The sequence below is a fragment of the Pteronotus mesoamericanus genome, unplaced genomic scaffold, assembly GCF_021234165.1.
Source record: "Pteronotus mesoamericanus isolate MK-2021 breed Mesoamerican mustached bat unplaced genomic scaffold, CSHL_Meso_final contig_42, whole genome shotgun sequence".
Lineage (NCBI taxonomy): Eukaryota > Metazoa > Chordata > Mammalia > Chiroptera > Mormoopidae > Pteronotus > Pteronotus mesoamericanus.
This window is the reverse complement of record NW_026555157.1, coordinates 3,002,302-3,025,879: the sequence shown is the minus strand read 5'-3', so window position 1 is coordinate 3,025,879 and position 23,578 is coordinate 3,002,302. Positions and strand designations below refer to the sequence as shown.

Genomic DNA, 23,578 nt, shown 5'->3' with positions numbered 1-23,578 from the left:
AAAATATCTTCACAGCAATATCTAGACTGGTGTTTGACCAAATAACTGGGCACCATACCTTAGCCAAGTTCACACGGAATTAACCATCACAGTCCTCTAACCTTGAGGAATTTATGTCTTGAGCAGAGGTGAAAGGTAAAACAGAAAAATTTGCAATCCAATAACGTGAAATACATTGGCGCCTAACCAAGACTGGGGATGGAGTTGGAAAAGCTTTCTGGAGAGCATGATTTCTTAATTGACTGTTGCTGGTTATGAGGGAAGAGATGAACGAACATGATACACTGGAATAACTGCAAGAAGCGCATTATGATTGACACTTCCCCTCCTTGCAGGAAGAGGAAGGACGGAATGGCAAGCCACTAGGTGAAGCATAACCTGGAGAAACCAAATGACTTCTCATTTTGTTGTTGTTGGTGTTTATTTGTTAATGCTAAGCTGAGGATTCTGGATTTATTTTATCCTAAAGGCATGAAGGAGTTGCTGAAGAATTTTTAAGATCGGAGTGATGAGATTAGGTTTTTAGTATTTGGGACCAATTTACATATTCAACAAATATTTGATAGTGTCTGTCATGTATGAAGTACTGTGGGAGGCTCTGGGGATGTAATGGTCCCTGACCTCACAAAGCTTAGTGGGGCAATGAGGAAAAAAACCAAATATAATAATTACAAATTTTAATTAGTGCCATTGAGACAGACTTAATTTAGAAACTTTATAATTACAGTGTCTGCCTACTGCTGTCCCTGCCAGCTATCACATCCCTGCCATAAGTACAAGCTTCAAATACTGAGTAATCACTCAGCTACCACTCTATGCCCTATCCCCTCTCTGGGCCAAACATGCAGGATCTTGGATTTGATACTTACCAACTCTCTTTTTTCAAAGTGTGGATCTTAGCTTTCCCCTTAGGCCCTTCCATCTTCCATTGCCTTGGGTGAGCTTTGCCTACCTGCACTCAGTGTTCTTTCAGCCCCAGGCCTTTGAAACTTCATTTCCCCCTGGTGCCTTCTAGGAGTGGGGGTTAAGAACACTATCAGGTGATAGAATGAAGGTAAAGAAAATGGAAAGAAGAGTACTATTGACAGGTGATTAGAGGTAAAAATGAAATGGTTTAGTGACGGATTAGCACTAGAAGTTGAGAAAAAATAAGAAATTAAGAGGACAATTTCCAAATTGGGGGATTGGGCAACTAAATATAAAAGGGTGGCCTTTATTTAGTTATAGAATATAATAAAGAAGGAGGGTTAAAGGTGCCAGTGGGGAAAGGTGATAATGTCTTGCACATGTTTGGTTGGCGGTATCCAGGAGACATAGCTGTAAAGGTGCACAATGTTATTACCACCTTCTGCCAATTGCACCCCTCAACTCTCCTTGTTATACTGAGAGGATTGTTGCAGTTGGAATAAAAGAAAAGGGATTGATATTTTCAATAGGATTAAAGCATTCAACTATTTACAAAGTCATTGAGAATTTAACATGAAATTCTAATAGCTCATGATGGATAAAACTTTCTTTCGAGGACAAATTATCAGTGAATTATTCATTAGGGATACTGTTGCTTTCCACCCATTTGGATCCTTCAAAATTGCCTGCGTAAGAAATTTTTCACCTGTATGGTCACTTTGATAAACTTCAGGAACCAGATAAAATGAAGGACAAAACCAGCTCGTGCAACAGAAATATAATCAACCATATCAGCGCTTGTCTTGATTGCATTGCCCATCAATGCTCAGCAAACCAGAGAAATGGAAAACAGTGAGGTGGTCCCCCACCCCTACCCCAGCACTCCAGTTGTTGAGGGTCCTCAGATCTCACCTGGGCTTTTTGGAGAGAAAATGGGGAGAGCCACAGAAAACTCTGCTAGCAGGCATAGGAAGAAGGAAGAAAAGAATCTTTTAATCATATCCATATTTGCCTTCTTGTCTAGCAAAGTCATTCAATATATCTAACTGCTCCCCTCATGCATTATTGGGTTGCTCTTTTGTAACACTAACTTTAGTATTAACACTAAAGGTATGGTATATCTATCTACCCTTGTTGAAGTTCTAGACGTTCTTATGCCAATTTTATAAGTATACTACAAATATCTTGGGCAGCAACCTCTTGAAATGAATAAGAGAAGGATCTTTTCGATAGACTTTCTTTTTGTTCCTAATGGAGAAACACAGTAAATGAATTTCGATCATCTTCTTTAGGCATATTTGTAATTCACAGAAACTCTCCTGGCTCCTGAGAACAGCCAAAAATCCCAATGAGTCTAAAAGAACTGTACTAGTTATAAACACCATTCTCTGTAGCTCAGAAATAAATGCTTCAAACAATCATTTAGAACTTTGTGAGCTCTGATAAATCTCTAATCATAGCTGCGTGCTATATAATAATATTTTTATTAGCTCTCTTAACAACTGCCCTGAGAGAAGCAATGCAATTAATATCTCCATAATGTGAAACATCAAAAATGTCAAGCAAGTAGCCGTAAATTGCTGGTGACGCAGGCAGTACATTGGAATTTTAAGTCACTGAATTTCCAGGCCAACACTTGACCCAACAGCCAAAATAAAGGCGTCTGCTTCATGCTTGTTTCTCTGAGAATCTTAGGATCTGTGACTGTGAAGTCATCAGAAGACGAAAAAAAGGACAGCAGTCAAGAGAGGGCAGACAGATTCAGGATCTTAACTGGGTCCTTGTGAATATTCCATTGAGCACCCTTGACTTGGATGGTTGCCTTTGTTTTACATATTAGGAAACAGAATGTGTGATGCTTTACTGGAGTCTAAATTCTGTGGCTGGAGCTCATCTTTCTCTTTTTCCTAGCCTTATATACTGTTTCCCCTTCCTACATGGCCCCTGGCTTTTCCTGTATTTGTCAGGCAAGGAGGAGCCAGTGCAAATACAGAGCAACGAAATGACATAATTAAAACGGTATTAGATATAAAATCTAAAATTCAGAGCCCCGTCTTCCTCCCCCCATATCTGGCCACTGACTCACTGGGTCTTTTCTCCCCAGTCCCCCTGCACACTCTGTGGACTCAGGCAGGCAAGCTGCATTGGTCACCACTTCTGACCTGCCTTGGCTTCCCTGTGCCCCTGCCTTGTTCATGTTACTGCCTCTGCCTGACAGAAAGGAAAGGTCCTGTCTTTCAATATGAACGTCACATAGGTTTCCCTAATAGACTGATTGGGCAGAGATACCTTTTTGTTTTTACAGTGTTTTTAGTACTACATTATCACATTACAGTTATAGTAAATTCCTTATTAGAGACACATAACAAATGTCTTATTTTATCTCCATGTCCCACCCATTTAGGCACACCGTATGGAACAGAGTAGATGATTAGTAAATTTGCATTTGCGTTTAACATTCCTCATGTTCTAAATCCTGCCCCCTGCTCTGAGTTGTCAGAAGTCTCTAGTGCAGTGAGGTCTGCTTATATCTGACATACTCATTAGAACACTTATTCCTGCCCAACATGACTGAAAAAAAAAACAGACAAACCAGATATTATATTAAAGGAGGATTTGAAGTCAAGATTTAAGATAACTGGAGGGATAGAGAAAGTCAGATGAAAGAAAAAATAATGAAAAGCAACAAAGAAGAGAAGCTGAGTTTCTTACAGTATTAAGGAGTACTACTGAGTACTGTTTCTGTGATGAGCAGATAAGCTACAAAGAAAACTCCTTGTTCTAAGTCTGCCATGCAAGAAATGTAGACCAATTCAAGGTCTTCAAGTAATTAGAAAAGTGGGCCAGACAAATACAGCTGGGATAGGTCAATCTAAAGGAGACACACACACACACACACACACACACACACACACACACACACTCTGAATCCTTTTCCTGTCTCATTCCAAAACAAACAGAAAGGACTGGGAGCAGGGGAAAAAGGAACATTTTGATACAGAGAATCAGATGTCCAAATGTATTTAGGTTACTGTCATGATTGGAGAACCAATCTTTAATAGCTTGAACATAAATCAGCATATAATGATAAATATTCACTTTAATTTTGGTTAATTTTCTGGTGTTAATTTGAAGAGCTAATGTGTTATTTATACTTCATATTTTAAAATATATATTTGATAACATAGAGTACAATCCACATATTTTGAGAGGTTATTAGAATAAAAATACATAGAAGACATAAACAAAAAAAGTGTAGAAAGCAAAATCTTTATTACCATAGTACAATAATTTAAGAGTAACTTGATGCTGAGCTTCCTGGCAACCAGGATACAAAATAAAACATTGATTTACAAGGTTCTTAATAATTATTGCAAATTTAGTGTGAAAATAGATGAAGACACTTTTTCTAATTAATTAAAGTACACTGACTTGGTAAGAGAGAGAAAATTTATCTTAGTGCTAAATTCTAAAAAGAGTTAATGATGAGGAACTCAACTTCCATAGGCCAGTATCACACAAGGGTTGATGTCATGGACAACGGTTCCACAGGAGAAGGACAAATGTGGATGAAAACTACTTTTCTGATGAGGACATAATGCATAGTGAAATAAGCCAGACACAGGGGGAATAAAAACCCCTGCATGATCTCACTTATATGTAGAATCTAAAAAAAATCAAATACATAGAAGAAAAGAGTAGAAAGTTGATTAGCAGATGCACAGAGGTAAGGGAAATGGGGCGATGTTGGTTGAAGGGTACAAAGTTAAAGTTTGGTAGGATAAATAAGTCTAGATATCTAATGTACACCATGATGACCATAGTTAATAATACTATATTGAATATTGGAAATTGGATAAGAGTAGATTTCAAGGGTTCTCATCACGCACACACACAAAGGTAATAATGTGAGAAGATATGTTAATTAGTTTGACTGTAGTTATCATTTCACTATATGCATGCCCAGCACCAAATCATCATGCTTTATACCTTAAATATATACCATTTTTATTTTGGATGGAAAAAAAAAGAAACTACACTTGGAGTGCTCCCAGCATGTTTTCTAGCCACTGTACAAAGTGTCATATCTATATTACCAAAGTAATTCATAAAAATATGAGTTTGATGTTATTAGTCCCACTTTTAGTATAGAAGTTTATTTCTTAGTGAAGGTAAATAACATTCCAATTATTTGGCTAGTAAAGGGGCTGAGGTCAGGATTTAAATCCAGGTCTATCTGACTCCAAAGTCATGATCTATTCACTCTGTAAATAAAAACTTCTTGATACTCTGCTAGGCTATCACTGCAAACTCAGGGGAAAAAAATGTACAGATTCAGGACATAAGAGTTAATTAAGTCCAACCAGTCTTTGCTAATGAAAGGATACAATAGCAAAATTAATTCCAAGTGAAATAATTCAGATATATCATTGTGTGCAGCACTTCACCTTTCCCCAACTGAGAGGGTGAGGGATACAGAAAAGTAAGATCAGGTACTGTTACCATTACAGATCCTGGAGAAAGGAACAGGAAAATAACTTCTTGTTGTGTAGTTTACAACACAATATCCTTAAGTGGATAAGAGAAAATGACAGAAGGTGTGGCTGTGGTTTGTGATTAAATAGGGGACTTTGTTTAAAAAAAATCAACAGGAAACAGAAAATGTAGAAGGAAAGAGCTCAGTTTATTTATTTATTTATTTTTAAAGATTTTATTATTCTCTCTTTAGAGGGGAAAGGAGGGAGAGGAAGAGAAATATCAATTGGTTGCCTCTTGCACGCCCCCTACTGGGGGCCTAGCCAGCAACCCAGGCATTTGCCCTGAGCAGGAATCAAACCAGCAACCTTTCCATTTGTGGATGACACCCTACCCAGTGAGAACACAAGTCAGGTTTCCTTCTATTCTTTAAAACATCACAACTAAAAGAAAGTCTGGTAATAATGACTATTACAATAATAATAGGTGCTAAATTTTGAGTGCCTTCTATACATTTTAAAATGCTGGGGTTTGTACTTCACATTTAAATTTTGCACCTTGTTGACTTCTACTTCAGGTCAGTATGGCATTATGAAAGCTATTGAAAACTATACTAACTCATCGGGAGAGAGATGATTCACTGGATTTAGTCATTTAAAAAAGTTACATTAAATCAATATTCTTTGAGCTTCTTCCATGTTTCTATCAAGTCTTGGAGTATGGTTTACACAAATATGAAAAAAATTATCCATATAGCTTTCAAGGAGCTTGGCTATAGTAAAAGAGATTGAGAAGTCAACAGACTTTTAAAAAAAAAAGGCAGTGAGAGGAGGCTGATGGGGATCATTTTTTGTCTAGTGTCTAGGAATTATTCATAATACAGATATTTCCCCTGATACCATCCCTACTTCAAGAAGAGTTGGTGGGGAGTATTTAAGAGCATGTATCCTGGAATCATGCTGCCTGTGTTCAAATTCTGCACCTATCAATTTATTAGTTGAGTAATCATTGACTTATCTGCACCTCATTTTTTTCACTTAGGGGATAATAAGAATATTTACCTTATAGGGTTGCTCTAAGGGTTAAACTAACTAATACTGGAATATATTTGGAAAAGTACCAGGAGCTAATTGAGCGAAGTGAGAACCTGGAGTTAGCATTGTCCTACTGGGCCATTCTATGGATTTTGGCTTTTGCTCTGATTGAGATGGGGACCATTGCAATGTTTTGAGCAGGGAGTAATGAGCCTACAGTTCAGGGTGGGTGACCAGGCTGGAGGTAAAATCTGAGAGTCATCATCACGTAGGTGGTATTTAGTGCCATGAGACAGGATGAGGTCACTACGGGAGTGAGTGTAGACAGACAAGACAGAGATCCAAAGTCTGAACTTTGGGCCACTCCCACTGCTCAGAGTCTGGGAGAGGAGAAGGGACCATCAACGGAGACTGTGGGGTAGGAAGAAAATGGTGAAAATGTGATGTTATGGAAGTCAAATAAAATTGTGTTTAGGAGAAAAAAAAATGTGTTGATTGCTACTAATAGTTCAAGTGAAATGAAGGCTGAGAAACCTTCAGATTGAGTAGTTTGATCTCCATAGATGAATTCTAGGGACACGGTAGAAGCAAGAGCCTGATTAGAGTAAATGAAAAAGGAGAACTTGGAGTCAGCTTTTCTTTGTAACTCTTTAAAGGAGTTTTGCTGTGAATGAGCAAGAAAAAAGAAGTGGGGGCAAGAGTTTGGAAGTGGAAGTTCAGTTGCGAGTTTTTTATTTTTAAAATGGGAAAAATAACAGGATTTTATGATGATGGTGATCATCCAATAAACGGGGAAATTGATGATGTGGGAGAGAAGAGAGAACTGCTGGAGCACTTAAGTGCTGGAATGATCCCAGTGTGTTTCTCTGGGCCAAAAAGCCTGGGGGGCGAGGGGGGCGTGGCGGGGCAAGTCCCCTCAACACAAAGCTATCTATAGGCGAAACTCTCCTCCAGATTAGAAGTTAGACTATGACTTGCATAAATGAAAAGTGCATTAAATAAGCTATTTGTTGAGTGCCTACAGTGCCACTCACAGTGTCAGGTACCTTGCATACATTATCTGTAAGTTAATTAACCACCCTGCAGCATCAGGATCATTATTACCACACTACAGATGAAGAAACTGTGGGAGCTAAAACAACTTGCCCAAAGCCATACTGATCATAAGTTAGTGTGCACTTCATTGTGTGCTTTCTGGCTGTTGTGAGTTCCTTGAGGGCCATGGCCTTTATCCTTGTAACCCCAGAGACTTGCTCATAACTTGGCAGGTCACATTCCCACGAACCACGGTCTGAGGCCCACCCTGGGTCCAATCGGTCACCTTCCTCAGGACCCATTGGAGGACATTCACATCAACGTTGTTTTCATTGGTTACAGCAATTCAGAAAAATACGTTGGAAGATATAGAAACTTTCCAGAGAAATAACTGAAAGGAAATTTGCATAAGTTAAAATATCCTTAGCCCTGAGCTGAGGCCCCAAGGATTTGGCAAAACTGCTGTTCTGAAGACCTAGGTACCTGCCTGCGGGCGAACTGCAGGGAGGAGGTGTGGCCACCTGGAGCTTCCCAGTAGAAACCTTGCGGTCCGGTGAGGAAATCATTACCCGAGGATGTGTATCCTCCCGCCCTTCTTCCACCTCATTAAAAAAAAGAAAGAAAGAAAGAAAGAAAAAGGCTCCCACAAAAGTCTGCTGTAATCGCTGCTTTGTGAAGCCTGTTGATGGGGCGCACAGCCCGACCCGGCCAGCAGCAGTAGAGCCCCAACTGCAAATACCCCAGGAGTTTTATTGCGCTAAGTCCCTCCGGTGCCGCAGCAGTGGTTACGAAGGGGCTGGGGGCACAGGACCGAAGGGTCCGGAGCCCACCATTGCAGCCTGAGGGGGATCGCACTAAGTTGCTGGGTGCGCGGAGCACGCCTTCCGTCCCTAGGCGCAGGCACCCGGCAGCGCCCACCCACCAGGTGAGGAGGGGGCGGCGGCCGGGTGAGAAAAGGGGGCCACGCTAGCTCCCCGAGTCCGGCCGCTCCCCTGGGGCGCTGCCTCCCCCGCCGCGGAGTTGGTCGCCGCCGGTTGCGCGGCGGAGGGTTGGGGGTGGAGAGGAGGCAGTGGCCGCAGGGGCCGGGGAGGGGCGCGCTGACTGCGCACCGCGAGTTCAGAGTAGCTGGGCGGCTGTGGCTGCGGCTGCGGCTGGGGCTGCGGCGGGGTCGGAGCCCAGGGCCGCGAGAAGGGGGGGAGGGAGGGACGGCGGGCGGGGACTGGGACCAGGCGAGCGGGTGGCGGGGCCAGTGGAGAGAGGCGGCTCTGAAGAAAGATGAGGCGGTGAGTCGGCGCCGGGACGCAGAGTTTCTTTGCTTCTCTTGCAGACCGTAGGGACAAAAGCCCCGGCTGGGGGTTAGCGGAGCCCGGGCTGCGCTGCTTTGGAGGGGCCCGAACCCCGGGGAACCTCCGGTTGCGAGGATCCTGGGAAGGTACTGTCTGGGTAGAGGAGACGCTCACAGAGTGATTGTAGGGTAGAGGCGGGATTTGGGGGGACCCGAGGCAACTTGTACCGAGAACTCCGGGATACCCAAGAGAAAGGGATCAGGATCTTCGGGATAGAGTTGCTTTGTCGCTGTGGGCAGAGGAAGGAGACGGTCCATTGCTGTGTAGGGCACGGGATTCAGAGAAGATTCCCTCCCATCCCAACTCCCCAAATATATGGCTAGCTACGCTTCTGGTTCCACTTTGTTTCAAGAGTGGGACTCACGAGTTTGAACTGCCCAGACCCTCAGATTCTGATTTGGCCTTGGATTCCCCCCAAAAGTTTATGGCATGGCCGTCTTTACACCCCTAAAGATAGCAGCTGGACGCGATGGGGAATTTTTGAACCCGTTTCACCCGCGCCTGGCACGGCGGACGCGCTGCTTAAAGGTTGGCTGGTACATTTAATAAATTAACCCTAGCAGTCATTATTTATTAAAGCGCCCAGGACCTGGCTAACTCCCGCCACTGCCAGGAAATTAAAAGGCTGACAGGCTGTCCCTTCCTGGGTTGGGGTTTCCCGTTTGAAAGAGTTTCGGAAGTCGAATCAACTTCCCGCGCCTCCCCCATCTACCTTTCGCCTCCAAATAGAGAATTGCACCCGTAGCCTTTACAGTTGGTAGACTTCCCCGAGACTGGAAATCCTCACAGCTGGCCCTGGCCTCATCCCTAGAAGTCTCAGCAGCGCGGAAGTAGCTCTCTAAGAGCTCTACGATGCACGGCTAGTAGAATTTAGCCAGACACAGCTGGGGGTGGAACAAGGAGATGAGGTAGAAAAATGTGGAGTCCTTTTAGGATAAATATTTGTCAGCTACATTTCCCTTCATTGTGTGTAAGTTAAAGATACTTATTTTCAAGTGTTGGACTTGTAACTTTGAGTTTACCTTAATTTAGGCGTTTGAGATATTTCTCTGAGATTCAAACGTTATCTGAATTCAGCTGGAGGAGGTCTAAATTAAGTTCACAGTTTCAAAGGGTTAAAGCTTTGCCCCAAGAGCACTTGAATTCTTGGTTCCTGGTAGGATAGCAACAGAGTAGTCGCATTTGGGATAAATAAACTTTTGGAGTCGCCCACTATTTTAACAGAATGGCTGCATCCCTGATACCATTCCCCTCATTGTGTAAATATTTGTTTGAATAAAGAGCTAAGGTCCTTTGAAAAGTAACAGTTGTGTCTGTTCATGATTCTCTTTTAATATCCTAGGCTTAGTTATTTTTAAAAATTTAGGTTTTTTTTTTTACCTTACATATTTAATTGGAAATTTAAACATGTAGTTAAACTCTGAAGTTCTCCAAAACATTTGTAACTGGCTTTTCCTGTAAAGCAAGGGGGAGTTGAATTTTTGCTCTTAGTTAACTAGTGTAGCCTTCACCTCTCCTGAGACCCAGAGGTTTGCAAATCCCAGCCTTTCTCACAAATGGAAAAATGAGATGTTTGGTTAAGAGTAGCCATCATTTCAGTCAACTTGCAGGCTTCAATCTTTCAGGCAGCTGGCAGCTGCTGCTCTTTTGGGCTGTGGACAGACTATAGCTGGTGTCTCTTGGACCCCTGTTTGAAGTGGAGGAGGAAAAGATACTCCCGGAAAAAGGGCTCAGAGCTTGCTAACTCCTGTCTTAAAGAGCCCAGACCAAAGCTGGAACTCTTTAGCAATCTTTTCAGAAACATTTTATTTGCCGGCTTTTGCACTAGAGAGAGAGAGAGAAGGAAAAAAGCCAAGTAATTAAACCAACCACTGGTACTCGTTAACTTTCTTCAAAGCCCTATTTAGAGGTCTGTAAGCAAGGGTTGATTCTGGAGTGCACTAGAGGAGTTACTGTGAAAATCTTGATTCCTTTTAAATACTTTAATAAAAGAACAGTTGAAGTTCCAACTTTGTATGTTAATTCTCAGTCCTTTGCAGAGAGGCTGGGCTCTGAATGACTTGGGAAGCTTGTGGTTTTGTACATCCTCCAAGAGGAATGCAGGAGCTTTATAAATCTGATGACTGTTAGGTCTTGGTGTACTTTACTTATTAACTGTTAAATGTCACCCACTTGAAACAAACAAACAATAACAACAAAAACTATTAAGTGATGTGCTTTATTTTAATAAAGCCCTGGTATACATCACAGCAGTTCTCAGTGGAGAGGGTGAGTGATTTTGCCCCCCCCCAGGGGATAATGACCAATATCTGGAGACATTTTTGGTTCTCTCAGCTGGGGGGTAGGGAACAGCCCCAGCTGACAACTGGGGCTGGCTTCTAGTGGGAAAAGGCCTCAGATGCTGTGTACTATCCTACAGTGTACAGAGCACAAACGAAGAATTATCCAGCCCCCAACTCTTCACTAGAGTATTACCTCATGGGCATTTGTTAACAAAATTAGGGATTTTAATCTAACTTGGATCCCCAAGAAACTAATTGTGTTCTTGCTCAACAAAGAGACCGTGTCATAGAAGTGTGTTTGTCTGTAGCAGATTCTTTTGCCTTTGGCATTCAGAGGCTTACTATACCATAGATTTGAAGGAACTTCTTGTGTTCACCGAGGACTTTGAATTCACTTAAAATAACAGAATTTTGGAGTGTCAGTGTGCAAGGGAACCTCAGAGATCGCTGAGCTCCACTTTTTTCATTTTATAGGTGTAATAACCAAGTTGCTCAAGGTCTCAAGTGAGTTAGTGGCAGATGTTATTCTAGGGAGAACCCAGGATTAGAGAATTTAGAAAATGATATCCAGGCAAATATGATTTTTAAAAAAGTGGACCTGACCCTCTTTGAGACTTTAGAGGTACCATTCTCCATGAGGAAATAAACTCTTTGATAAGGGAAGAGTGGCATTAGCCATTGTGACTGTGGCTCTGTCAGCCCCAGGAAGGGGATAATTCCATTGTGTGACCTGTGACATTCCATGTCTGATGCCTGCAGCATCCTGGCAAAAGGGGCAACAGATGGTTCCACAGACATAGCAGATGCTGCTTTTGAATCCAGGTACAAAGCAGGACATTGGAGATTTTCTGTCCCTCCCTGCCTTGGGGATCAAGAGTAGAGTGCATGAATGGATAGGGTTGTCTTGGACAGAAGGGAGAGTGAGGAGGGCCTCCTGGTGCGAGTTTAAAAAGACACCTGGTGCGGGTGCTTGAAATATCAGGGTTGGGGTGGGGGACCACTTTGTGAAGTATATGATTGTCTAGCCACTATGCTGTACACCTGAAACTAATACAAAATAATATTGAATGTAAATCATACTAGAAAAATACACATTTTCCTTTGGGAAAAAGTAGTATGCATTGGGGCAATTGTAGGGGAAATTTATAAGCTGCTGAGTGGGTATCTAAGCTAAATGTGATTGCATAGAACTTGGGTGAGGAATCTGAAGACAATTCAAGGTTAGCTATTCTTTGGGCGAGTCGGACAAAATAATTCTGGGGGTAAAAGAAACCTCACTATTATTTGAATTCTTTGCCCGCAATCCACCCAGACGGCTGCATAGTGCAGAACCTGCAAGCCCAGTCTTCTGACTCCTGTTCCATTGCACTTTCTCTTACCTCATGGTCTCCACCATTACATCTGTTTGCTGTATGGGGAAGAAAACGATAGTAATACAAAACTTTTGTAAATTTCCTAAGATAGTTTAAAAAGCCCAGTAACTGCATGACTCTGTTTATAGAAAGGAGTTATCTCAATGAGTTTTTGATTATCAGATAAGTTGTGTTGTGCACATATGGCCTGATGACTTACGAACATATGTACTCCCATATTTACATTACTGCCATCAGCCACTAGGCCTGTGGCTGTGGATTCTAGTTCAGTGTGCTAAGTGGTTCAGCCATAGTGGTTAGAATCCTCAGATCTGGGAGGTTCTGGCAATATAGGAGAATTTTTTAGTATGCCTTTCTTGGAAGAGGTCATAGCTCTGGATTGTGCTGAGGTAGGTTCTTATCATTTTGACAACTAGCCAGTGGGTGCACCTCAAAGCCAAGTGCATAGTAGTATATTTAGAAATGATTATCAAGTGATGACTTTTTAAAGAGGTCTTGTTACCTTTTTCCCCCCAAATGATATAAGACATGAGTTGATTTTTAATGGAAAAAAAACTCCTGTATAATGAAAAGATTTATTGGCATTTGATTAATGTGAGTCATCTTTTGAAAGTGAATAACATCAGAAAGGATAGCTCAAGTTTTCAAATCCCTTCAAAATAAATACTTGGTAAGGCAGAGCTTGTCTCTGTCACCCAGGAATTCCAATCTTTCAGGGGTTAATTTGCACACCGTTGTTTTCATGATATTTAGGGATGTTCATTAGATGTTGTTAAGCAGCTTTGTGCTGTATCTGCTTTAAAGTCAAGATTGTTAACAGTAGCAGCTGGTGGTCAATAAGAGAAACCCAAGTATAAAAATCTCTTTATTGAGGAGCAGTGGAAAAGCTAGGGGGTGGAGAAACTTGCTATACAAAGAAACAGATAAATAAGCTAGAGAGTTACAGGCTAAGTTACATGGAGACGTTTTTAAAAGAGATAATTTGTTTTGTTTGGTGTGTCTAGGTTGATTTATCATATAAACTGCTTTTCCTTATTTTACAAATTAAGGGGAAGAAGAAGTTTGCTTGTGCCAATATGTAATGTTGTTAATCTCAAGCAGGGTCAGCCTTTTTTCTAAGGCTTGCTGCTAAATCTAGAATTCACTAGAAATCAAGGTTTATTATCTTAGGATATTTTATTGGCACATTGTGCATGACTTCTGTAGATGGCAGTGTGCTTACGGAATTTTAGCATCTGGAATAGCAAAAAAGCTAAAGGTTACAAGATTTTTTTTCCTAGATGTGTTCCTTGACCACTGTATTGCTAACAAGGGCAGGTGAAAGCCAAGGAAAGCCAACTCTTGCATTCTTTTGTCCTGTCCACACTCAGACTGAATAGTGCTTCAGAGCAAGCAGATATTCAGAGGGGACTAGAAAATGATGTCTGGCTGCCACACTGCTTACGTCATTGCAGAAGTAGGTTTCAAAAACAGCTTAAGATTTATTAAGGAAATTGCAAGCCACAGGGATCCAGACAAAGTATTTCTTATACATCCTGTTCAATCAAATACCCATGTTGTATTGCATTATCATAACTCTGACCAGGCCTCTTTCCCACTCTGATATGCTGAAACAATTTACCATGCCCTTGGAATGTCATGAGCCACCGCGCCAGTGAAATCTTTTCCCAATTAGGTAGCTGCCACCTTATCACTAAAACATGTTTCTGTTCTGTGGTCATTTCCACTTCCTGCATTGTATAACTGGCACTCCCTGTTGTTTAACCAGTATCTTTGTGAGTCTAGAAAGTTGGAGCAGGAAGAACATCTAGTTCACTCTTACCTTTTTAAATATGTGGAAACTTCTGCTAAAACAAGGTGAAGACGGGTGAAGTGACTAGCTCCAGCTTTAATGTCTGTTGGTCATTTTGGCAGAACCAGGACCAGCATGGGTCTCCTGACTCACATTCCCGGCAGCCTGTCCAGTGTCCTTTGTACTAGAATGTCTGCTACAATAAAAGTAACATCTAATGTAACAATTTATTTTCTTACGTCTTTACTCAGATATTAAAAAAAAAAGCATTGATTAAATTTAATCAGTTGTTTATTGATCTCTGCTGGTTCAAGCCCTTTCCCTTTTTTTCCTAAGCAAAATAAATGGTTAAAAAGGTAGGTAGCAGGAAAAGGGAAAAATTAAGCGTCTTGTAACACTCACGTTGTATAACCAGCCATTAAGTAATGAAGAGATAGTATCCTTGTTGTTTTGTTTTGTTTATAGTATTTTTGAAATCCATTCAGTCAATTTCTAAGTTAAAGAGAAAAGCAGGACCGTGGAAGATGCAGCCAAATCGTGTTTGTTGCATCTCTTCTGAGCCTACTCATGCCCTATTTCCAGTTTACAAATATTGGGTGAGGGAATGTTTGAGTTTGGGGAATGTTACTTTAATAAAAGATGACTCTTAAGATTTGATCAATAGTGTGAAATGGGGACAGGATGGTGGAAAGATCAGAGTTCACTCCCATACTCGGCTTCCAATTCAAGCCAGCAGCGGTGGCCTCAGAGTCAAGAGAGCATTTTTATCCCCATGTGACCCCAGGGTCAATTTTTTTAATTCTTGAAATTGACTCTGAGCTTGAAGGATGCTTTTTCCTGGAGTACCCCTCTGCTTTGGAAGTGAATCGGAAGGGCAGGGTACAGATACGAAGACCTCCAGTGTCATTATTCCGGGACTGGCCACTCTGCCGGCTTTGGCCGCACTGGGGTGATCCTGTAGGAGAGGGGGAGTCTTCCCAGTGTGTGGTCAGAGTCACCTTAACCCGGGGTGAATTATACCAACGAACAGGAATGAGAAATATGCGGAAATGTTAGATTTATGTGGGAACAGTTTAGATATGTTTATCTTGAACTACAATTTTTTTTAGGATTCTATAAAGAACCCTGAAAATAGGGGTCTGTAATTTCCTACCTGCAGAACTATCCCACTTTGAGAGAAGCACTAACATAATTTAAGAATCTCAAAATATGCCAGTCTCTGTCTTAACACAAATGTGTAAGAAGTGTGTGTATGTTTTAACGCTTTTTGAGGCTGAAATTCTTCAAGATAGGGCAGGTTTGGTGGTTTTTGTAATTACTTTTACTATTAACTTCCTGAAGAGATGGTTTTTTTGGGCGTAAGTGGTGAAGTTTAGTTACCCACCTATCCTTTTCTTTTAAGTGTCCTCAATATAATGTTCTGGTACTTGTAATCAGGACAACGTATTTCCTTTAAAATTTCTCCTGAGTACTTAAAAAAATATCAGTTGTTTTGGAGCTTAATTCAATGAGGGTTCATGTTTCATACTTAAAAATATCAGCAAGGAGCCACAGATATGACCCTATCTTTTGTCTACTGAACTATTATAAATTTCAAGTTAGTTTCCATATCTTTTTATTTGTTTTGATTTTCAGAATGCATACATCTTTTACTTTTAAATATTTTATTATGGAATACTTTCAACATTCAGAGAAATGAAAAGAATGATACAGTGAAATCCCACGTACCCATCATTCAGCTTCAACAACTGTCTTGCTTTACTTCCCCCCAAAACATGGATTGTTATAAAGAAAATTCCAGACACCATAGTATTTCATTTATAAGTAATTTACAATGTAACTCTAAGAGGTTAAGATTTAAAAAAAAAAGCTATATAATTATCACACCTAAAAAAAATAATTAACAATATCATCTATTTTCTAGTCAGTGTTTAGATTCTCTGATTGTCTCATACATTTTTTTTAAATAGGTGGATTGTCCAAAATAGGATCCAAACAAGGTCTACATATTGCAATTGGTATATCTTCAGAATCTCTTCTAATCTAGATTGAACAGTCCCCATTTTCTCTTGTTCCTGATATTTTTCTTGCCATTTGCTGGTTGGAGACATTTTTTTTTTCTATAGACTTTTCCATGGTCTAAATTTAAGCATCTTTGTGACGTTGTTTGATATGTTCTTCTGTTCCTTGTATTTTATGTAATAGGGTCAACATGCTTTTAATTTGAGAACTTTCCTACCACATCATTGTGTTGAATTTAATTTACAATATATATGTAAATATGTACTGATTTAATAGTGTCTCTTCTTTAAGTATTAGCAAAGATGCTTTAATAATCATGTAAACACAAATGTGACTCCAATAGCTTCAAGTCTCATCTTAACTATTTAGGTAAAAGTCAGGAATTTTGCAAGTGGGAAAGGAATTTGAATGGCCCAAATGTTTTATGAGGTTGCTTCTGCTTTCTGTCTTGCCTCCTTTGCCTTCCTCACTGGCTGAAGAGAGTTATCATAGGAAACATGCAGTCAAAATTTTTTGGATGGTCTAGCAGGGGTGTCCAACCTTTTGGCATCTCTAGGAGACACTGGAAGAAGAGTTGTTTTGGGCCACACATTAAATGCATTGTAACACATAATCACACACACACACACAAAATCTCATAATGTTTTAAGTAAATTTACAATTTTATGTTGGGCTGCATTCACAGCCATCCTGGGCTGCATGTGGCCCATGGGCCATAGGTTGGACACCCCTGCAAAGAATAATTTAAAGTTCATACAGATAAGTTGTATTCAAGGGACTAGCATACTTTTAAAAATCCTTATAATCAATGTTTTACCCTCTTCACTAAGAGTTCTCTAAGATTCTTAAGAATCCCTAATGTAAAACAATCTAGACTTATTTAAAAGTATCTGATCACTGGAGGTAGAAATCCTCATTTGATGTGCTGTACACCAAAACTAATTTAAAATAGTGTTGAATGTCAACTGTAATTGAAAAACAGAAAAAATTTTTAAAGGTAACAAAATATAAAAATGTATACAGTTCAAGGAATCTTAACTCATTTTTAAAAATAAATTATAAAACTGAAAAAAAAATCCTCATTTGAAATTTTGCTCTTGATTGTGATTATTTTTAGGAACCTTTAAATACCATTTGGAGTGCTCTTTTTTTTTATAAAGCTTAGAGTGCAATACAACTAGAGATGAAAGAAGAGCATGGTGGAGTTAGGGGTAGGGATTAGATTCTTTTATTGTGATAGGAAGAAGTGGAAACTTTTTTTTTTTTTTTTTTTACTTTTTGTCCACACTTCTTCCCTCTGCATTAAATGTTCTTCTTATTCCTCATCGCTCACCATTTCCTTATGTGCTCCTGTCCTCCCTGTAGCATCATCTCATACTTTTGTTCTTTCCTAATGGTTTCTCTTACCTCTTCTTTTACATGTTTCAGAATGTATTATAAAGTAGATGTTCAAAGACAAAAACAAAAGAAAATTAAGAAGCTTGTGTAGTCCAGTGTCCCTTGGCATTTCATCATTATAGTGGTCCTCACCTCCCACTCCATCCCTGCCCTGCTGTGCATCATCACCTGGACGCTCCCGGTGAGGTCTGAGGATGCCTCACATTGCCTCGGTCCCGAAGAGCTGTCCTCTGGCAGTCACAAAAAACCTTTGTGCACTTTAGACTCCTAGGGGCATGTGGGCAGCATGTGTCTGTCTCTGTGTCTGTCTGTGAGCGTGTGTGTGCGTGTCTACACACAGTAAGATTTACAGCCTCCTGTTGTAATAGGCTCAATTTACAAGAATAAAACTATTATCCTGCCATTAAAATACATTTATTTCTGTGGAATTGCTTTTTGAGGAACTTTGTGAGAGATGAAAATATCCTTCTTGGAGATTATCAACCTACCTACGAGTCTCTAAGTGGATAATAAGTATTTTGTTCAAATGGGCAGATCTTTAAATGAGAAAGAAATTGGTACAAAGGAAAAGGAGTACAATCCATTTGCTGCTATGTTTACTTGCAAAAAGAACAATAAGAGTGGTATGCCCACTAACACCTTTTCTTTTTTTTCTTTCCCTGGGATATACAGTCTTGAGTGTGGAGGAAGTGTTGAGGAACAGAGTTTAGGAATCCCGGGTGAGTGAGTGGGAGCTGAGGATGCTCTGTAGAGATGGACATGGGGACAATGGGAATGTGCAGGTTTAGGGATGCTTGCAGAAACTGTGTGGGAGGTGATATTTGAAGCAGAGAGGATCTGGACATATTTGTGGGGAAGAAGTGTTTGCCAATGGGCATGGGGCTTTGTGGAGAGGTTAAGGCTTGTTTGCAGAGATGGAGGAGGCTGAGGAGGATTTAGTGGTGAAAGGAAATATTTGTGAAAAAGAAAAGTAAGTAAGTTTGCAAAGGGAAAGTTGGAAAGCCTGGGGTTTAACCAACAGTAGTGTTTGGATAATGCAGGATGGGGGAAAGAGGCTGCTTTTGGGTTTCTGAAATGAGAATATCTCTAGAGAAGGAAGTGGCTGTTCCTGAATCTTCTAATTAGCCCCCTTCTTCATCATGTTTTCATGTTGGGATTAGTGGGAAAAGAGGGAGGATGTTTTGTGTTCATTGCTCCCCGTGCTTAAGCTTGAAGTTTGGGGTTGAAATAGACTTCTCAGTTTTTCCCTTTTTGTCCTCTGAAAGCTTCCCTTCAGACCCTGTCTGTTGCCGTTGGTCTCCACGGAAATACCTGCCAGCATTTATGTAAAGAATGGCACTGCTTCTGAAGGACTGTTCTAAGCTGGTGTCTGAATTCAATTACATGTCATCAGTACATGCTTTATTTATAACATCACCGTAGCGTAAACATCAGTGCTGAAAGAGACCAGCCTGTGGACCACCAGTGTTCTGGGAGAGCTATGAACAGCAGGCAGCAATCACTGTCTGTGACAAATATTCTCCGAGAGCCAGCAGCTTGGCTCTCAGGGCTCTTTCGTAGGACACAGGTAGAGAAGCAAACTGTGTTATAAAGTAAAAATTCTAACCTAACGCTTCCTGATATTTTTTTTTGAGATTACTTTTTCCGGAATTTGCATCTCATCTGTATCCCTGCTTTTCCTCAGAAATATAAATGATTTCCTCTTTCCTGTCACTTGCTTTTGCAGTCTTCCTTTCAGTAATTCTTGCTATATTAGGTGATCTAAGAAGTGTCTGTGCACTGTGGCATAAAATAACAAGTAAGTTGTATGATTCAGGACTCTCCAAACTGTCTTGGTGTAAATTACCTGGAAAACTGTATTTAAGTAGGCAAGACTAAGTCTCTGTCCTGTAGCACAACACAAGATAACACAACACAACACAGCAAACACTCGTTTTAATTTTTTTAAACTTTGCTCCTGAATGTGTTCTCATAGCCTGGAAACCACATCACTACAGCTCTAGCGCTCACAGTGCAGTAAGTCCGCTGTTGGTGACTTAGAGTTTGAGTGGGATCAGCTTCACTGTGATGTTATTTGGTATAAATGGAGCTGGAGAACTATATGGTATAAAAAGAATGCGAGAATTGAGCCAAAGGGGAAAGAATCTACCAAGACACTTTTGAACATGATCCTTGAGAGTAGGTTATCAAGAGATGTTTCTTCTCTAGGAAAAAAAAGTACTGGGACTTTCTGTGGCATCTTTCTGAGGTCTCTTCTTGACTTGCCACTTTCTAGTTGACCATGAGGCGATGTGCATTTCAGGTGATGGAATAATAACAAGAGCTCTGGGGGGTTAAATCTGTGGATTGGAAAGTAAGTCCAAACATTTCAACACTTCAGCTTCTTTGCTGTTTAGACTCCCCGGTGCTGACCTTTCTCTCACGTGGGCACCAGATGCCTTCTCCAGGCCCGTTCTGTGGATATGCATACGCAGCCATTACAGCCCAAGGGACACTTACGCATCCACAGTGACATAATGCAGTGATTTTATAATTTCCCGGAGACTTTTTTGTTTACATAAAATATACAGGGAACCCAAAATAAACACAAGAGTGTAGAAACCTTGGAGTCCTCCTTGCTTCCTCTCTTACACATGTTAACACAGACCTCCCTTGCATGGGAAGGAGGGAGGAGGCCTGTTTTTTGTCACTTGGGCAACACCTGCAGTGTTCTTCTTGCCCTCCATCCAGCTCCTCCTTTCTTTTCCTAAACTCAGCGGCAGCCTCTGATGCATTCTGTCTGCAGAGCTCCCTCCTTGCTGGGGAGTTAAACCCCATCTCTTCCATTGTGTTCTCCACCCTCCTGCCTCCCCTCTCCTTGCCCACACCTTCATCCTCACTCAAGCAGGTTACTGGTTATTGTCGTCCACATATGACTGTCCAAACCTGTAGAGAAATTTTATAAAAGTTTTTTTGAGCTAAACAGGATTTGCCTGGGAGCAAGACCTCAACAGACTGAAAAAAGAAAAAATGCTTCCTAGAATGGCAGTTTGCATTTCAAAAGTGTGTTAAGCTAGATGCATAGAACATTGGACAGGGCTTGCTTAAGGCAAAGATAAACCTTTTACTAAAGAGATTACATGCTTAGAGCATGAGCCTGACTATCCACCCTGACCTGCCCAGTTAAGAATTTATGATTGGGTCACCCTGTGGAGTTACTTTCCATAAAACCCCCTTTTTCTGTCCACGCTGTTCTACATTCTCCTATACTTTTCCCATTTCTAGACCTTCACTCACGTGATCTCACAGGCAACGAAAGGAATATTCCAGAAGTGGGCATGGTGAGAGGTATCAACCACCATTCTTGTCCCTCCTGGGGTCAGAAATGCTACCTGTGCGGCAGATTTTCCACCTTTAGACTTGAGTTGATCTGTGGAATTAAGAGATGGCAAGTTGAGACAAGTATATATATGAACTCAGTCATGGCAGGTAAACTGAACTTTAGGAAAATGAATGAATGCTATATTTGTACTCAATGATAAATCTTTAAATGTACAACTTTTTACATATCTTTAACAGACCCAATAAGGTTGAATTAAAAATCAGGGGTGTCAAACATGAATATCCCTTTAAATATTTTCTGGAATGTCCCTCCATCTGAATCCTCTGTAACTTTCTTCTACAAATATGTGTGGTGGAGAAATGTTGCATGGCTGGTTCTCAGATGGTGTTTATTATTTACAAATGTCCCACTAGTCTCTCCCTAGAGACTGTAGAACAGATCTTCTTCCAGCCAATATTATTTTGAATATTTTGATATTATATTTTGACGGGCCAGCAAAACTGCTTTAGTAATTAATATTTATTTCTTATGAGACTGTAAGTGAGGTGGAGGGGGAACCAAGTGTTGCCACCCTACAGGGTAGTGAGATACTCTGCAGTTCATTGGACCAAATAAAAAGGAAACAGAGATGGCAGTATTTCATTTGGGTTGATGAACTAGCATTTGCAAGTGCAAACAGGTTGAAATATATTAATACACTTTACCTAAAATGACATCAATATCTTGTATTTCTGAGACAAAAATTAAACTTTTAAGTATCCATTTTGACATGAAAGCGTTAAACCCTTCAACTCTGTACTGTTAAGAGTAAATATTTAACATGAAAAGTTTGGGCTTTTGCTTAGCTTTGACTTCTATTTAGTAACATCTGACCTGCCTTGCTTTCTGGACTGCTGTGTCTGCACATTGTGGGAATACCTTTTCTATCTTAGTTCTGTTTCTCAGTTTTTATACATTACCTTAAAACCAAAGTCTTCCTCACTCACTGGTTTCAGTTTTATTTCTGTTTATTCTGCCACCTTACTTAATGGATTTCCATTTGTATACTTGTCTAAAATATCCTAAATGGTGGGCGGATGCTGTCCAATTTAAATCACTCTTAGAGCAGGCACTCGCCTTGAACCCTAGACAGCATATCTTACACAGTAGTAGAGGTGGGAAAGGGTTAACTCCGAGAGGGAAATACATGATTATTAAATACTGTTTATCTCAAGAGAATTACCTCTTGATTTTTAAGGAGCATGATGTGGAAAATAACTTGTTTTTTCCTACACAATTTTTATTCCATCAGAGATGGGATGTTTGCTGGATGTACCAGTAGTTCAGCCTGAAATGGGCTTGGGATTTAGTTTATATTCTTAAAATCACAACATTTCAGGTGTGGGTGTGGCTTTATGCTACCATTGGATAAATAGCCATCTGATTCCTTCTTTCAACAGGACTTAAGTTCATTGTCATTTCTTTCCACCACAACTTCCTCAGACAGCCACTCTCACAGGGCTGGCCTCCCTTCTCGCCCCTTCAGCAGTCTGTCAGTTCAGTCTTATACTGAGGTATGGATCACACTGTTAGAGCATTTGTTCATATGAGTGTCTTCCCCTTTGGACTGCAAGAGACATAAAGGCAGGACAGGGATTCTTTGACCACGTCCTTTCTAGTGCCTAGCTCAAAGCCTGGTTTATGTAGGCACTTAATGAGGATTAACAGCTTCCTAGTCACAGCTCCCAAATCTCTGTGGCTTAAGGCAATCTAGGGTTGGCGGGGACCCTGTTCCATGGTGTCCTTGTTGAAGGATGTGGACTCAGGAAACCTCCACAGACTTGGATGCCTGTGGGAGCATGGAAATGGTGACTCATGCTCCAGCTCTTGACAGTTCAGCTTGGAATGGACTTGTCACTTTCATATTTGATTGTTCAAAGCTCGGGACATAGCCACATCTAATGTCATGGGAGTGAGGAAAAGCAGTACCGCTGTGTTTCTGGAAGGAGGAGAGCAGCAATTTAAGTGAGCAACATGAATGCCCGCTAAGCCAATGTCTGATATGTGGTAGGCACTTAATACCTACTGAATGAAGTACCTAAAACTACCTGTTGAGATTAAAATTTTTTTCTATACAATAAGCAAAACCACTTGAAATCATAGATTATCCTAGTAACTACATATTTTTAAATGAAGATACTAATATTCTTGTCTAGGCTATGTTCAGCAAACATCTGGAGACTTTTAAAAATAACCACTGTTTATATTGTTCATATTAGGAAGGAGGTTATATTTGATTTTGTGGGTTTTCAGATGCATAAAATATAAAATGGTAAATTGTCATAATTAACATTTTTGCCTGAGCCACTTAGAAGAGTTCAGAAGATTTGTTGCGGTCTTCAAATATTTGCATATTAAGTTAGTCTAATCAAAAGTTCTTTAAAATAAACTTTTTTTGGAAGAGCTAATACCTGCCTCAAAAATTGGTTAGGAGCTTAGGTAAAATAAGTCTAATTATCTTGAAAATAAAGCATTGCTATAGATTGTGTCTTACTATTTTACACTTGAAATTTTTTTCCTAATTGTTAAAGTAACCCAAATGCAGTGTTTAAA

General features: G+C 40.4%; 1 protein-coding gene across 10 annotated transcripts in view; it reads left to right on the top strand.

Moving 5' to 3' along the window:
• The first annotated feature begins 8,668 nt into the window (after positions 1-8,668).
• Positions 8,669-23,578, top strand: part of PHLDB2 (pleckstrin homology like domain family B member 2) — a 105,911-nt gene continuing 91,001 nt past the window's right edge. For 8 of the 10 annotated variants that reach the window (XM_054577321.1, XM_054577320.1, XM_054577322.1 and 5 more), the window contains exon 1: positions 8,669-8,734. The gene's annotated coding sequence lies outside the window, so the exon portion shown is untranslated. Of the gene's footprint in view, positions 8,735-8,758; positions 8,884-23,578 lie in introns of those variants that run through there. The other 2 variants (XM_054577324.1, XM_054577323.1) reach the window with 1 other exon arrangement.